Genomic DNA, 16,515 nt, shown 5'->3' on the forward strand with positions numbered 1-16,515 from the left:
TGTAACCAGTTGTTTCCAATGGTTTTATTCGGAAAGTCTGCATTACACTTTGAATCAATCCTGCCTGTCAGGTTTATATTTCATTCTAACATTGTAAGAGATGGGTGAATGCCCGCCTTTTCGATTTGGAATGGGCCTTATATTTCTTAGCTTTTACAAAGAGAAACCCCATTCAAGTCAGAGAAGAAAATGAAATCAGTATCAATTAGGATTTAATGTTTTCTGCAATGGATAATTCCTCTTGCACATGTTTTGCCATTGTGGTTGAAAATTCAGTTTTATTGTTTTCATCTGATGAAGAAATTTGGTCTCATGATACTTCATTAAACCTTAACCTAAATAATAATAAATGATAAGGACTTGGGATGGCAGAGGATTTCTGCCTGTTCCATGAATTCCTGCCCCTCACCAGTCCTGTTGAACCACTTCTTGGAATGGAATGGAATCCTACCATTTACTTCTGAGATGTACAGACCTTTATGAGGGCTAGTTTGGCCACTGCACTTGCAAGGTGCTGAGGGATGTTCTCCCCCCCCCCCCCACTTTTCAGTGCGTAAATCTGCTTGAAGTTTTACCTCTAAAGCACCAGGCAAAAACATTACAGGAAGTGACTGTGTGTTACTTCCTGTGTAATTCTATATGCAAAGGGTAATTGTATGTACAAAAATATGGCTGCCTCCATGTTGTACTAACAGCCACTTTTGTGTGTGCCAACAGTGGTCATTTCAGCATAGAATTACAGAGAAGTGGCTTTCGGTATCATTTTAAAAAGCATTTTTACTTGGAGCGGTGGAGATGCTGAGCTTTAAAGCAGGGGGAAAGGCAAACAGCTCTCAGTACACCTCTTATGAACGCCTCCATTTTTGGGTGCAATTTCTCTGTGGGGATTTTTAAAAATTTCCTCAGAACTATCCAAAAGTCCACACAGAAATAGGACACGACTTACTTTAAGATGGCTGCATATGGAAACAGAGTGGAATAGACTTGGGCAGATCTGTCCGTCCCTAGCAGAGGAATTCCTTTACTTCATCTTCATCATTATTATTTAGCCACTCAAAGCAACTTACAAAAGCATTTTTTTTAAGTGTAAAAGAAGACTAAAAGAAACCAAAATGCAAATACCTCTATGATTGCCAAACCACAACTGGTTACAGCTCTTAACAAATTTATTATTGTGGCCTAGAGTCAACTTCTCTTGATGGAGTGTTACATCTAATGAAATGAATTCTAGTCCATGAAAGCTTGTGGCTTGTACCACTAGACTCTTCACTGTATTAACAAGACAGTGCCCTGTTGCTATTATCTGGAAGAGACAAAACCTCTGTGTTCGCCCCACCCCTACCCCCACCCCAAGAGGTGAGGATGACATCCTGAAAACAGGCCTTCTCTGTGATGTCACAAGGTGTAATTTGGTTTGCTTTCTTTTTATTTTTACCCTTTAAAAATGCTTTAGTAAGTTGCTTTTAGTTATTCTTTTCTGGAAAAAGTGACTAGATGATGATGATGATGATGATGAGGTAAATACCTTCTCCTACTAACGATGGACAAATCTTTGAAGGATACGGTGAAATAGTGAAACCAGCAGAACTGAAATAAACCTCATAATGTGAAATACAAAGAATATAGAAAATAACAAAAAGTAAAATGTACAATGTGATTTATGTAACCAATGGTAGTTGTAAATGAATATAGACAGACAATAAGAATTGTATATACAGGAGGATTTATTTGACTATAGACACTCTATGGACAAATAGGAAAGAAGAACAATAATATACAAAACAGATGAAGACAATGCGAAAAAGTTATATGTGATATAAAAGGCCAAAAGAGGGAAGGAGGGAAGTCAGCTCTGGGGAGCAGGTGTAAATGTGAAATGTAATACAATAAGTGTATGTGGAGTGTGCAAATGAAAACCAATAAAGAATATTATGGAAAAAACAACAACGATGGACAAATCTTCCCAAGTCAGTGGAGAGTCACCTGCATCACCACAACTGGACCCCTTGGATTGCTTTCCATGGCTGCTGCAATTATGCTTTCTGAACCATAATTAGCAAGTCATGCATCTGGGGTCAGGGCTGCTACTGGCACAGAGCATCTCAGCCGCGACACCTCTCTTGGTGAGAAAGAGAGAAAGGGAGAAGGACTGGAGCTTCATCCAGTGGCCTTGAGCACAAGGAGGGAGCTTGGGGTTGGGGGCTGTACCATTCCACTGAGGGAGGATGGGAAATGCAGTGCTGGAGGGAGAGTGTGCAGGTCCCATATGCTTGGGCAGGAGAAAACACCCTCAAAAAATAAATTAGGTATTTTTAATATACCTAAGGGACGCGGGTGGTGCTGTGGGTAAAACCTCAGCGCCTAGGACTTGCCGATCGCATGGTCGGCGGTTCAAATCCCCGCGGCGGGGTGCACTCCCGTCGTTCGGTCCCAGCGCCTGCCAACATAGCAGTTCGAAAGCACCCTCGGGTGCAAGTAGATAAATAGGGACCGCTTACCAGCGGGAAGGTAAACGGCGTTCCGTTTGCTGCGCTGGCTCGCCAGAGCAGCTTCGTCACGCTGTCCACGTGACCCGGAAGTGTCTGCGGACAGCGCTGGCTCCCGGCCTATAGAGTGAGATGAGCGCACAACCCTAGAGTCTGTCAAGACTGGCCTGTACGGGCAGGGGTACCTTTACCTTTACCTAATATGTTTTAGTATTTTAACTTTTGTATGTTTTAAAGTATTGATGGTTGTGAATTTTTCTTGATTTTACTGTGTGTGTTTTATTTGTAAACGACTTTGAGGTTTTTTTTCTTTTTTGCAATCAAGCAGTGTACAGATTTTAGCAAATAAATATATAACTTTCTTTTTCCAATTTCTTTCTGTTTTCCATTTTGCTCAATAGGACGCCAAGGCAGTCTTCTGCTGCCTGTAACTTCTGTGTTTCCTAGCTAACCAGCATGTCTTTTACAGACCGTCTCTTTCTGCTTCAAGGCATCAGGTCCGACAAATTTCAGAATGGAAAAAGGGCAGTTAAAACAGCCACAAGCACACAGCATAATTGCCACCTAAATTAGAACTGTAAAATTCTATGGTTTGTATGGGCTGTTGTAGCCTATTTCCATCTTTATTCCAAAAAAGAAGAAAAGAAAAGAAAAAGAAAAAAGAAGGGAAGAATAAGAATAAGAATTAAATGGATAAAAAAACCCGGATTATTCATTTGGAATCCATTCATTTTTTTAAATTCCAACCTGTTTTTATAATTCAAACAAGCCTCATTCATTTCATTTTTCATTTGTTATAAAAGTGAATGCACTCACAACCCAGTCCTTTCCTTAACCACCCCTGGATTATATTTGACTCTTTTAAAGAACACAGGTGACAGTCCATTATCCAATCATTGCATGGAATTCCATAAGAAAGCGAGAGCTTTTTAAAAAGCCACACATTCTGGCATATAAATTAGGTTTCTTCCTTTTTTATTATTTTGTTAAGATGAGCATAAAAAAAAAAGTTTAGCAGTACACTGTGAATCATTTTGGGTCTTAAATGACACAATATTTAAAGCATATTTCAGCTGTGGTCTATATTTTTGAGCTGATAAAAATAATTTGAAAGGCGTCAACTTGAATCATATAATGGTGATTATTTACTAGAGTAAGGTGGAGGCAATCTGATTGTGTAAGAAGAAAATGCCTGGACTGATGTCGCACCTTCTTGTGCTTCTAACAGTGTTCTCATTTTATCATATTTTAAAAATCCACACCTCATATCTTCTGCTTCCTTGTATGGAGGGTGCTAATGACACACATAGTAAACCTTCTATTAGCTTTGTACTTCAATAGGATTTGTTTAGTTTCAGCTGTCAAACAATGTCAAGGGGGGGAATCATTTTCTTCTAACCCCAGGAATTTAAAAACACACTAGCAACAGGAAAGCAAATAGTTTGTGAAAAAGATCTTTCCTGGCCACATTAATGCTAAAGAAGACAAAATGCACGGATATCTGAATACCAAAAACACAGAAAAATGTTTAAGCTGAGGTAGTTTGGTTATGAGAAAACCACAATCATTCCTGGGAGCTAACCTGAAGTTAGTGAAGGTACATCAACATTGTTATGTTATATATTACCTGCTTCCAGTTCCATTAGTGGCTTGGCCCCCCAAAATTTGGGTTAGGTACAAGAAACAACCTTCCTATCAAGCCAGTCCTATCACACCATCCCTCCAGGTCCACCTACTGTTTTAAAGCAGAGGTTGGATGGCCATCTGTCATGGATGCTTTAGCTGAGATTCCTAGAGGAACTAGACGATCCTTCCAATTCTACACTTCTATGATTCTATTATTCTCCTCCAAGATCGTCCCACCTGCTACAGCCATGAAAGTGCCTGACAGCAACCATGAGAGCTTCTTCATTCATTCATTTATTCATCCATTCAAAAGATGTTATGCTGCTTTTCCACAGCTCAAAAGCAGTTTACAAATTAAAACTGATAGAACATTTAATAAAAAAAAACAAATATAATATAACAACAAAGAACACAAAGTGAAGATGGCAGCCATCTAACATCTAACCCATTATCCCAAAAGCTATCCCTTACAATCATATGGAAGGTAGAAACAGAAAACAAATGTGTGTGATTAATTACAGTTTGGGACACATTTGTGCAACCTGTTCAGTATTCTACAATGGGTTGGTTGGGAGAATTAGATTTGCATTGAAGCTGTCATCTGGTCACTTCGCCGTATTATAAAATACCTCACCAGGAACACAAAAATTACGAATGCAGATTCGCTGTGGTAGAATGGCACAAAAGCAAAAACAGTCGCCCTCCCCAATATCTCCCATGCTTCAGTTTGTTTCTCTCTTTTTATTTCCACTTTGAGGTTATGTGTTGAACTATTAAAATACTATATAATCTGCCTGCATCATTTCCTTCCGGTCTGAAGGCAAGCGATGGGTGTGGATCTTTATGTAGTCATCCTTTTACAAATCTTTAGTGGTTTATAAATGCTTTTAAATCAATCTATCATTCAAGCCACTCTGAAACATCTTGTTTCCAGGCTCAATCTAGCGCACCATGGTATATGATAGAATACTGGTAACTATGTATGGTCACATGCAAAAAAGATTTGACACTTACAAATCTACAAGTATGTAGTGGAGGTGTTCACTACATACTATAAACAGTAAAGGCCTATCTATAAATTACTGTGAGGCAGAGCTTTCCAAACTTTTCACATTGGTGACACACTTTTTTTACCTGCATCATTTCGCAACACAGTCATTCAGATTTATTAGCAAACTGGAGGTTAAACAAACCCCTTTCCAACCCCGGGAGGAGCGCTGGCTGTGTCCACATGACACACCTACACACTGCAGTCAACACACTAACGTGTCACAACACACAGTTCAGAAAATTCTGCTCTAAGGCAAAGTTTATGATTATGCAGGAATCTGTTGTCCAATGTGGGGATCGAACCCACAACTGTGAGACTGAGAGTCTCATGCTCTACCAACTGAGCTATGTGACAACCGTTCTTTCAAACATTAAGAAGAAGAAGAGAAGAAGAGTTTGGATTTGATATCCCGCTTTATCACTACCCTAAGGAGTCTCAAAGCGGCTAACATTCTTCTTTCCCTTCCTCCCCGACAACAAACACTGTGAGGTGAGTGGGGCTGAGAGACTTCAGAGAAATGTGACTAGCCCAAGGTCACCCAGCAGCTGCATGTGGAGGAGTGGAGACGCGAACCCGGTTCACCAGATTACGAGTCCACCGCTCTTAACCACTACACCACACTGGTTCTCTTTAATAGAATGAAATAGATTGGAAGACTTTGGCAGTGTTTGATTGGCTCCATTGGTGCATTTGATCCATGTTGACTTCTCTGCCACCTCGTTCACACCCACCACCCACCCCACTCCTGGTCAGCTGCAGCTAAGGGATCTTCATTTGCATTAGGAACATAGGAAGCCTCCTCCTATCAGTTCAGGCCATTGGTCCATCCAACTCAGTATTGTTTACACTGACTGGCACCAGCTCTCCAGGGGTTCAGAGAAGCAGCATTTCCAGTCCTCCCTGAAGATGCTGGGGATTGAACCTAGGACCTTTGACATGCACACAGCCCTTCCTAGAAGAAAAAAACATCACAGAATATATTTTCCTAGAAGATAACAGTCACTGAATATGCAGAGCAAAAAGCAATTGGTTTTTGAAATACGAAAACCAAACAGCAATTATTACAGATATCATGATTCCAATTAGAATGAAATATTCAAGGAAGGTCTTTTCTGTGTAGCTTTTAAAAATATATGCCTATGCTTCAGAAATTAAATTATTGATTCTAAATGCACTTTCTTCCAGAAAAATAGACTGCGTATTTAAATATAAAGTCTATACCTGATTTCAGCTTAGACGTTTGGTAGGGTAGCAAAATGCTTTTATTTCAGATTCCTCCGCACTCCTACAATTAAACTTTTGTCAGTTTTTCAGAGACTTTTATGACTTTTTTTTGTAATTTCTCAAAATAGACCTGCCATGTGCTGCCTATTTGGTGAACCTAAGGAGACAACATCTAAAATTCAGATGATTCCAGTGTCTATTTTTCTTTTCAATGGGGCCTTTGTGCTTCATTCATTCTGTACATGTAGCACAGAACATTCGTTTGGTTTTCAACTCCTAGCATACAACTGCATCCCTTGATACTTGGAAAACTAGGAGTTTCAAGACATGTCTTTTGTTCCTGACCTTCAGGTTGCTAGAACACAGCGTGAAGTATTACACCTTAGTTTCATGGTGTAATCTTTATTGTTAGAATAATAAATGAGATCTTGCATACTTCTTATCAGTTGCAAATGTTCTTGTAGCTCATTGTACAATATGTCAGATGAAATGAATTTCATGATCTTTTGTATAATGCATATGTTCCAACAGTCATTTCAAATTTAATTTATTTCCTAGCAATTCCTTCATCTTGGGGGTACCATTTTTAACCATTGGTTTTTAGACTAGGCAAGCCTAGTGCCTATATTCTATGTTCCAGCTCTTATATCCAAATTGTATCGAGTCTACTTGGATTTCTGAAGGTGTATTTTCATAGCAATTCATTTCTAATTAGGTTTTCTCACTGCTATGTTGCATTAAACACTATGGTTTAACTAGAAAGTACTTGCTATCTGTCGCTCTGTTAATAGAAGACCGTTGTTGCAGCTTAGCTGTAAAGGTTTGTTTACATTACATCCTGTTCAGCTAATTTATCTAGCCTTCTGCAGGGATGTTCCAGAATACAAATGTAGGGTTGTTTTTTTCAATGAAGCATGCCACTTCAGTCATTCTTACTGAGTATTATCTTTTAAATTCTCCTTTATATTTCTGTCATGGTTGTTATTACAAGGAATTGGAAGAGATGGGAATATGGCATAAAAAACCCCCAGCAACAACAACTCCCAGGCCATTGTTCCTGTTCTGGAAATAACAAGCAAACAGAGGATTTTGCTAGCCAAAATAGCTTTCTGAAAAACATATTTCACTGCTATGAGTGCCATTCTGGCAAAAAGGAAAACTGATTAAGCTGCATGTAATAGTATTTCGGAACATGTTGCACAGCATTACAATGCCTTGGAAGTTTGTTGTTTTTTTTAAAGGAAAAATGGGGGGAAATATAATTATCAGGATGTAACAGATTATAAATTCTTTATTCATTTGTTTGGGGGCAGCAGTTGGGCAATATTTCAGCCTCAGGATTTTGGCTGTGCACACAAAATGGCCACGACCCAACACAGGAAAAAAGGTGCACTTAAGCCCATTGATTTCAAGAGATTAATGCTTGCCTGACTGGGTTAGATTGTGGCCAAATAGCTTTTCAGAGGTTTGGAGGTTCTGCTGTAGAGCCTTTCTCTCCGCCCCCTGGTCTTTGATATGGCAAGTTTCCGAAATGTACCCAGAAAAAGCTGAAAGTAACCACCTGAAGCCCAGCCAATGTCACTGCACTTTGCCTGTTGCAAATGCCATACTCTTCTGCCCTCAAGCCTAGAGGATGTTTGGGACTTCTGTTAAGGTGTTTGTTTTAAAAATGCACCTCTTTAAATAGTTGTGCATCCGGTTGGCCACTGTGAGAACAAGATGCTGGATTACATGGGCCATTGGCCTGATCCAGCACGTTCTTCTTATTTTCTTCTCACTCCCTTACATCAATGCCCACCAATCCAACAACATTTTCTATTTAAAAAAAAGATTTTAAAAAATCTGCCCTAGTAGTAGCGTGCGGCACTAGAGCAGAGTCCTTCCCATGCCCAGCAGCAAGGCTGCTGCTTCCCAAAGCAGGATATACAAACAGACACAAGTGCACATGCACACACACACAAAGAAAGACTTTCATTACATTTCACACTACTAATGCAGGGCTCCATCTCCCAAAGCTGTAAGTGGGAAGCCACTTCCGTTGCTCCGCATAAATAGTTACCCAAAGAGCATTTAAATAAACCCTTTCATTGAGATCTTAGAATATTCTTATTATTTAAGTAACCTAGGATGTATACTGCATAGGCACAGTGGCGTCACAACAGGGGGGATGGGACGGGGGGGCGCGCTACACCCCGGGTTTCATGCCTGCGGGGGTGACAAGAAGTCACCCCGTGGGGGCTCATGGCGGCGTGAGCAGCCATCACGCAGCCACCTTTGGAGGATCCTCCGTTTGTGGCTGCAGCCATGAGCAGAGGATGCCAGCACTGACAGCAAACCGCTAAATACAGCGCATGTGCAGTGTCGCTCCAGCACCGAATGGACGGTGCCGGAATCCTCTGCTGGCACCGGCGGCAAACCGCTATACAGCGCATGTGCGGCATTGCTACTTGCGCCGTACGTAGCGCCGCCGCAAATGCGTCCTATGTAGTGACCCCTTGCCTTCCATCGCCCCTGTATAGGCATATTGTCCTCTGATAAACATCTGAACCAGGTCTGAGATTAAATTCCCACAATCAGAGAGCTCTTCTTCAAGCTAAGAAGTTAAGGAGCAACATAGATAACATTGAAAATAATGATAGTATGTAAGTGGCCACTGAGCATGTTAAGAAGAAGAAGAAGAAGACGAAGAAGAAGAAGAAGAAGAAGAAGAAGAAGAAGAAGAAGAGGAGGAGGAGGAGGAGTTTGGATTTGATATCCCGCCTTTTACTCCCTTTAAGGAGTCTCAAAGCGGCTAACATTCTCCTTTCCCTTCCTCCCCCACAACAAACACTCTGTGAGGTGAGTGGGGCTGAGAGACTTCAAAGAAGTGTGACTAGCCCAAGGTCACCCAGCAGCTGCATGTGGAGGAGCGGAGACGTGAACCCGGTTCCCCAGATTATGAGACTACCGCTCTTATCCACTACACCACATCTGGCTGTCTTGGATTGTGTTCTAATGATTTTTCTTTGTATTTTTCGGTATGCTGACAGTTTACTCTTGGGCACTGACCTGTGTTGTTTTGGCTACATAAGAACAGATTCTTGAATACTGATGATGACTATTACAGGTTACAATAGCAGCAACAAGGAATGGAGCATGGCTGCCCATGGTTCCATGCCTTCTCCCAATATCTTCCATTTCATTCCATGCCCACTGAGTGTGCACAGTCTTGTTTGGGGCGTTTCCCCTGTTTTCTTCATTTTTTTTTATGATGGTGATGGGCAAATTGGAAAACAACCATTCTGCTGCAGATCAGATGGAGTGACAACATGAGATTTGAATGCAAGACTTTTCAGAAACAGAATTCTAATATTTACATCAACTGTCTGCTCACACTAGGAATCCTAACCAATAAGTTAGGCATTTGAACATTTCAGAATTTTGTTTCGGATTCTTCAGAAAAGACAAGGGTAAACTTTCATTTTGTACAACCAGGCAAGTGATTTATTTAAAACACACTAGGTTGGGAGTCAGTATAATTTCAGCTGAAGTGCCTAGCTGTTAGGCACCTTCAGTGTTAAATCCTCTGGGGAGAATGCTCTGTGCTTTCTGTTTGCTCTGGGGTTAGATGACACATTTGAATCCAGCTTTCTTCTTCTTCATGCTGTCAGGTTCTCTTCTCGGTTGTTAGTTATAATACGCAGCAAAACAGGCAGAGAAGTGTTGAAGTTCTTTAACTTGTTAATTTCCCAAATGTATTGTGTATACATTGTGAAAATCCATCTGTCTCTTAGCATGCACATATGGACTTAGCCAGTTAACCTGTAGGTTTATGGTGAACTGTACTATAATCATGCCAGTACTGTGATCATTGCTTTCATTTCTGCGCTTCCTAAGCTGCAGAGACCTCAATTTGCTCCTGTACACGAAACTGAATGCCACGCAGAAGGAACTGGCCTATTGCAGGCAGCATATGTTGAACACTTCCTTTAGCAGTCTTTTCCTCCCAAACTGTACGGGCTTCCTATATGATCTGATTTCCTCTCGAAAGAAGCCACAGCTAGAGGCAGCCCTCAAAACATTTGTCCCAAAGGGAGTACAAAAGTGCATTAAACATAGGTTGTCCAAATTGAGATCACACATTTATGTTAGAAAAGGCAGGAAGGAAAAACAACTTATGTGATTCTGGATGAGTTGAATGTTGTGATTTGCTGATCTGTCGTTGGAGTGTTTCCCAGGCGTTGGCTAAACTTTCCAGCTATCCTGATTCTAACATAAAAGGAAACACATTTCAAACTTTTCATGCCTATATTATTAAAGATGCTGTTGAAGTTGTTAAAATGAGTTATTATTTCTCAGTGCAAGCACCATATGCATTCTGATTCTTAACTATTAAGCCCCAGATTCTTTTCTTGCATATATAGCATTGCAATCTTTCTCTGCTCTTCTGAATAGCATAAGACTTGCATCCTTGGATCAGATCAGTGGTTCATTTTGGCAGGGATCCTATACAGGGGAGCAAGCCCCATCAAGCGTACTTCTGAGTAAGCATGCATAGATTTGCACTGTTGGTTTAGCCCTGATGTTGCCATCTCTATACTGGCTATCCACAAAAATGCCTTTTCAGTGGCCTGTAGGAACTCCACTGCCTAGGAATTTAACAGGCTGAGCATCTAAACCTGAGCATTTTTGGGAACTAGTATAGGGCCTTGATATCAGGGTTGCTTGGGGTAGGGTTAAACTTGTTGGTGTTATTATTTATTGTGTCTTGACATGTATCTTAATGGGCCAAATTACATTAAACCTTTTAATGTTATTTTCTCTTGTCTTAAGGTGTAGCAGGAGAATACAAATACAAAGAAAGAACAAATATTCTGTGGTCCTTCAATATTCCTCTTCAATATTCCAGTGATTGTTCACCTCTGCTTACCAAAGTATTATTTTTTATTGATTTTAATTATTGCATTTTGTAACCAGTCTAGATAATTGTTTTAATGGGCGGCCAAAATAAAGCAGTTCAGCAGCTTCAGTGCCTCCAAACTTCATGTTCTTATTGAAAAAATAAAAAAAGTAATGTTTGCTCAGATTATAAAACATTTCAAAATTTAAAGGTGGCTAGCACGTAACGTCCTAGAGATGCTCACCTGAAATTTGGCAGGATTAATTCCCTCTATAGCAGTTACATTGTCTCCAAATCTTGTGCCCCACTGCGAAAAAACAAGTCTGTTATAACCATTTTGGCTTCAAATGCAAGTCATTGGGATTCCCAGAGATTTGTAATTTCCAGATCACATTCTGGATTCATATCTGGGGTAGGTGAAAATGGGTTCAGATCACACCAGATCGGGTCTGATCCAAATTTACAGATCAATCCACAAATGGGATCAGGGGGTCCATGCCTAACCCTGGTATGAATGTGGTGGGATGTAGCAATCTTTGATATATGTATTTTTTAAAGTCTAATTAATTGCAAGTATCTTGAGAAACTGGAGTGCCTTATATAAGTAGCTTGTGCAATGAGTCTATATAGTGACTTATTTGTGCAAACTGTACAGAGGAGCACCTATTCCATAATTTTGAAGTAGCAGTGTGATTCTACTGAATTGTATGGAAGTTCTTTTAAAAAATAAATAAAATAAACCACCCTGCATAAACACTAAAGATATTGCGGGGGTGGGGGGGGCCTGGGTAGGATTTGGGGTCATTGCTTAGGGACAAAACAGACAAATACTTGGACAGGTGCAGCTTGTCAAAGACGACCATGACATGTATAAAGGGGAGGCCATGCTTGACAAATGTTATTAACTTGTTTGAGGAGGTGACAATGAAATCTGACAGGGGTGAAGAAACAAACATAATCTACTTGGACATCAGGATAGCTTTTTATGCTTGTACACTGAAGACTGGACACAGGGTTAGTAAGTAACCAAAGGGGAAGTTCTAAACTACTTGGAAAGCGGCAGGATTAAGGTCAGAGAAGCAGAAGTAAATGAGCATATCACATATCATGAAGAAATTATCAATGGGGACTCCCTGGGAATCACCAGGAAGTTCACTCTTACCGACTGTCCTTAATGTGCAGTGATCAGTTCAATCTGTAGATAATACACATGGAATAGGTGGTGAAAAAGTAGGAGGGAGAACCATAAATCTGGGAAATGTAAAGGCCGGTAGGCAGTTTGTCCAAGCATCCAGACATGGTCAGATTTAGAATACATCTTGTAATGAGCAACTTTTTCAAAAACAAGCTACTTTAAAATGAACCTGGCCGTGTAAGGGCAATTTCACTTTTTTTTTTATTAAAAAAAAAAAGCACAGAGCAAAACATGGATTAATAGCAAAAGGATCTTATCATTTGGTGCATTACCTATCAAAAAAAGACTGTGCAAACGCAAGGTTGACCTTGAACGTGGTGGACTCTCCTTCGTTGGAGGTTTTTAAATTCAGGTTGGATAGCCATCTCTCAGGAATTCTTTAGCTGTGATTCCTGCATTTCAGAGAGTTGGACTAGATGGCTTTGTGGGTCTCTTCCAACTCTACAGTGCTATGATTCTATGAAATCATCCACAGCCATGGTGTAATATCTGCTTTCAGCGCTGTTAGAGTCATCTTAATACAGTAGGAAGTGCTATGCAAGGGACATTGTTTCGGTATGATGGGGGCAAGACAGTGGCAAGTATGGTTCCTCCCCCTTCCTGTGGACCTTTCCCCCCATGGGAACTACACTGTTAAGGCTTGATCCCATTGCATTGGGTAGGATATGGAAGCAAAGGTGAGGGGTGTTTTGGAATCCCTCATTCAAGGGCTAAGGACTCACCAGCAGGGCTGTCTTTACCTGGGGGTGCAAGGGGTGTGGGGCACCTGGGTGTCGATTTCTGGGGGGTGCCCGCCACCCGCCACTGAAGCCGCCTAAGCCCTTAACTATCTACCTGTTATGAAATAATAAATAATTTTGATCAAGCTAGAAAAACAAAATACATATATACCTAGGCATTACCGAAATGTATACCTACTGTTTCACTAAAGGACTTTTGACTTTGTGCGCTTATTTACTGAAGATGCGCCGCGCCAGCAGCGGCGCTTGTCAGACTTGGGGGCAGTGGGCAGATCTTTGCACCCCAGCGGCACATATGCTAAAGACTCCCCTGCTCACCAGTTCTCCCCATAAATACTGGAGGTAGTCTTGGGGCTCTGGAGGTTTTCTAAAGGCTGCTGTCTCTAGCTCCTCCTCCACATACTTGGTGTGCAAGTGACGTCTGGCTTCTGCATGTTTTTGGGAGGACCAGGCCCATGGAGTGCAGAGACTAATTCCTTAGCTCACATCTCCCTGAATCCATTAGGTCTAGAAAAGAACTAGTCCCTGAGGCTAAGAGTAAAAGCCCAATGATTAAGCATTCCACACAACAGTTTAACGTTGTGACCTGTAGACCTGCAAGGCCTGCATGTGTGAATAGGAAAACATGCTGCTTGGAGCGAGAGAGAAAGAGGCAGAGGACACAAACCACGCTAAAGCAGCACATGTACCTTTTAAAGAAAGAAAACAGAAACATTATTTTTCTTTCTGCTGATGAACAGACTTCTGACCCAGGAGGAATTCAGAGAGAACAGCCTCCAGTTACAGGAATGATCTACCAGGAAGGTGAAATGATTTTGGAACTCAGCATTGCTTGGCGTACTTGCAGAGAAAAGAAAGCTCTTTTGCCCTTCTCCACTCCATCCTGACACCCACTCTTTAAGAAATTCTTTTCATTCTCTCTCTGTATTTCTGCTTCTTGTATCTCTCCCCTTTGATGCCTTAATTCTTGGTCACTGCTTGCCTCCGACCAATGCCCCTTTAGGGAAGCCCACCTCAAATCTCAGGAACCATGATTTTCAGATGACAGTAGCCCAAGGCCTTTTTTTACAGCTTGCTCGCTGCAGAGTGGGGGGAAATCCCTGCCTGGCAGCAGAGCAATGAAAGTTCAAAAGTCCTCTTTCAAGTTAAAATTTGCACTCATGAAAGTTTGATATGGACAGGAAGCCAGTGCAGAAACATATAGAAGTGACATGCGAATCATAGTGATGGGGTGGGGGGCAGAAAGGGGTGATTTTTAATAAAGGTTTGCTGAACCGGCTCAATATGAGAGTAGGGGCACTCAACAGAAACAATGGAGAACTGAAAGGGTGTTTTACTAGTCAATGCAAAAAACCAAAAAAAGTAGGTTTACAAACCAGACTTTGGTGACGATGTGGAGAAGAGGTTTTTAGCATTTGCCTTGATGAAGGAAGGAAAGACAGGATTGCCCCTTAGGCTATATGCTTCAGTGATATATAAGAAAGATTTCTTATAAGATTTCTTTGTAAGAAATATTTGTGATAAGTGATTACCGTATTTTTCGCTCTATAACACGCACCCGACCATAACACGCACATAGTTTTTGAGGAGGAAAACAGGAAAAAAAATATTCTAAACAAAACAGTGGATGTATGATTTTTGTGGTTCATGCTGTGGCCACAGACATGTGATCTCACGGTGATTTTGGGGTAGCCCAATGCAAAAATCCTGAGGATCCATGTGGATCCATGCTTTGTAACCATGTTTTTGCACCACTGCGGCCCCAAGGAACAGTGGGTGCGTGATTTTTTTGGTGCAAGCTGTAGCCATGGACATGCTATGTGATCTGATGGTGAATTTGGGGTGACCCAGTGCAAAAATCCTGAGGATCCATGTGGATCCGTGCTTTGTAACCAGGCTCTCTGTCCCTCTCTTCTCCCCACTCAGTGGCTCTTCTCCCGCTTTGCTGTTTCAAAGCGAGCAAAGCGAGCCACGGAGGAGGGAAGGAAGGGGAACCATGGATCCTCTGCTCACGACTGCAGCAGATCCCCCCGCCATCCGTAGGCATTCGCTCCATAACACGCACAGACATTTCCCCTTACTTTCTAGGAGGAAAAAAGTGAGTGTTATGGAGCTAAAAATACGGTACTTACCTCGGTGAGCATATAACCACTTGGTGCTACTGTAATCTGTCTCTGAAAATACACACAACCAAGCCAGCTCAGACCCCAGGGGCCACATGCTTCTGGAAATTCCAGGGTCCTCATGATCTTGGCTGCAGAAAACAGCTGTGGTGCTGGAACAAGTAGTTGGCCTGGTAACGTGACACTCCGACTTGCAACATCCTGCTAAGCCAAGAAAAGAATTTCCCTAGTCATTTGCTTCCTCAGTCGTGCAGATGACTGGCGTACCAGCTGTTTAAATGACACTTTAAATGACACTTTAGCACTTGATAAATAGAATTCCTCAGGGGAGGTAACAATAACTCCAACAACAAGAGCAATTCGGGAAGGTGATGGTGGCATTACGCAATCACAAAGTAGAAGAGTTCCAGTGGATTATTTTGTTGACCCCAGGTCCAATCCTAATGCAGATGTTGTACCTAAATTAGTGGTGGGCAACCTGTGGTCTTCCAGATGTTATTGGGCTCCAACTCCCATCAACCTCAGCCAGCATGGCCAATGGTCAAGGATGCCGGGAGTTGTGATCCAATAACAACTGGAGGGCTCCAGATCCATCCCCTGTGAACTGAAGGATCCCTGCCTAGTTCAAGTGCAATCTAACTGCAAAAACCACCATGTAGGATTTTCCATTCACTCTACCTGCCTTTACAAAAAAAGAGATAGGACCAAAAGTCATAGTGTCAGATCTCATAACTGAAATCAACTGTTGGCATGTTTTATGGAGTTTGATTTTGTGGGATACTCTTAAAAACATATAACTTACATCCTGTCGATTACACTCAAGGCAAAGACGTGGTGTTACCAAGTCTGATACCTTCATCACAGCATATTCTTTCACTCAGCAGTAAACATCACTGGGAATCCTGGAAAACAAAATAAAAATTAGAACAACATAACTTTGAGGTTTTTTGCAAGCATATTTGGTTCAAGAGAGTATGCTGTTCTTTTGGATTGAAAGCCCTTCTGGCAGGAACATGTCATCCTATGCTTTGTAAACCATTCTACACCTTGAAAGAATAGCAGCAGCAGCAACGTAAGGAGAATGTGTTTGAGAATTCTTCCTCGAATGCTGGTTTTGCTCATATTCAGATAACAAGCACATATGAATTGAACAGAGGTGACTATTCACTAAGGGGGACTTGAGTGGTATGG

At 41.4% G+C, this 16,515-nt stretch overlaps 1 non-coding gene across 1 annotated transcript; it reads right to left on the reverse strand.

Moving 5' to 3' along the window:
• Window positions 1–5,441: 5,441 nt before the first annotated feature.
• Window positions 5,442–5,519, reverse strand: TRNAE-CUC (transfer RNA glutamic acid (anticodon CUC)). Its single transcript has one exon. It is a non-coding gene; the product is annotated as a tRNA-Glu (tRNA).
• Between the last annotated feature and the right edge of the window lie 10,996 nt (window positions 5,520–16,515).

Source organism: Podarcis muralis, chromosome 1, assembly GCF_964188315.1.
Source record: "Podarcis muralis chromosome 1, rPodMur119.hap1.1, whole genome shotgun sequence".
Taxonomy (NCBI): domain Eukaryota; kingdom Metazoa; phylum Chordata; class Lepidosauria; order Squamata; family Lacertidae; genus Podarcis; species Podarcis muralis.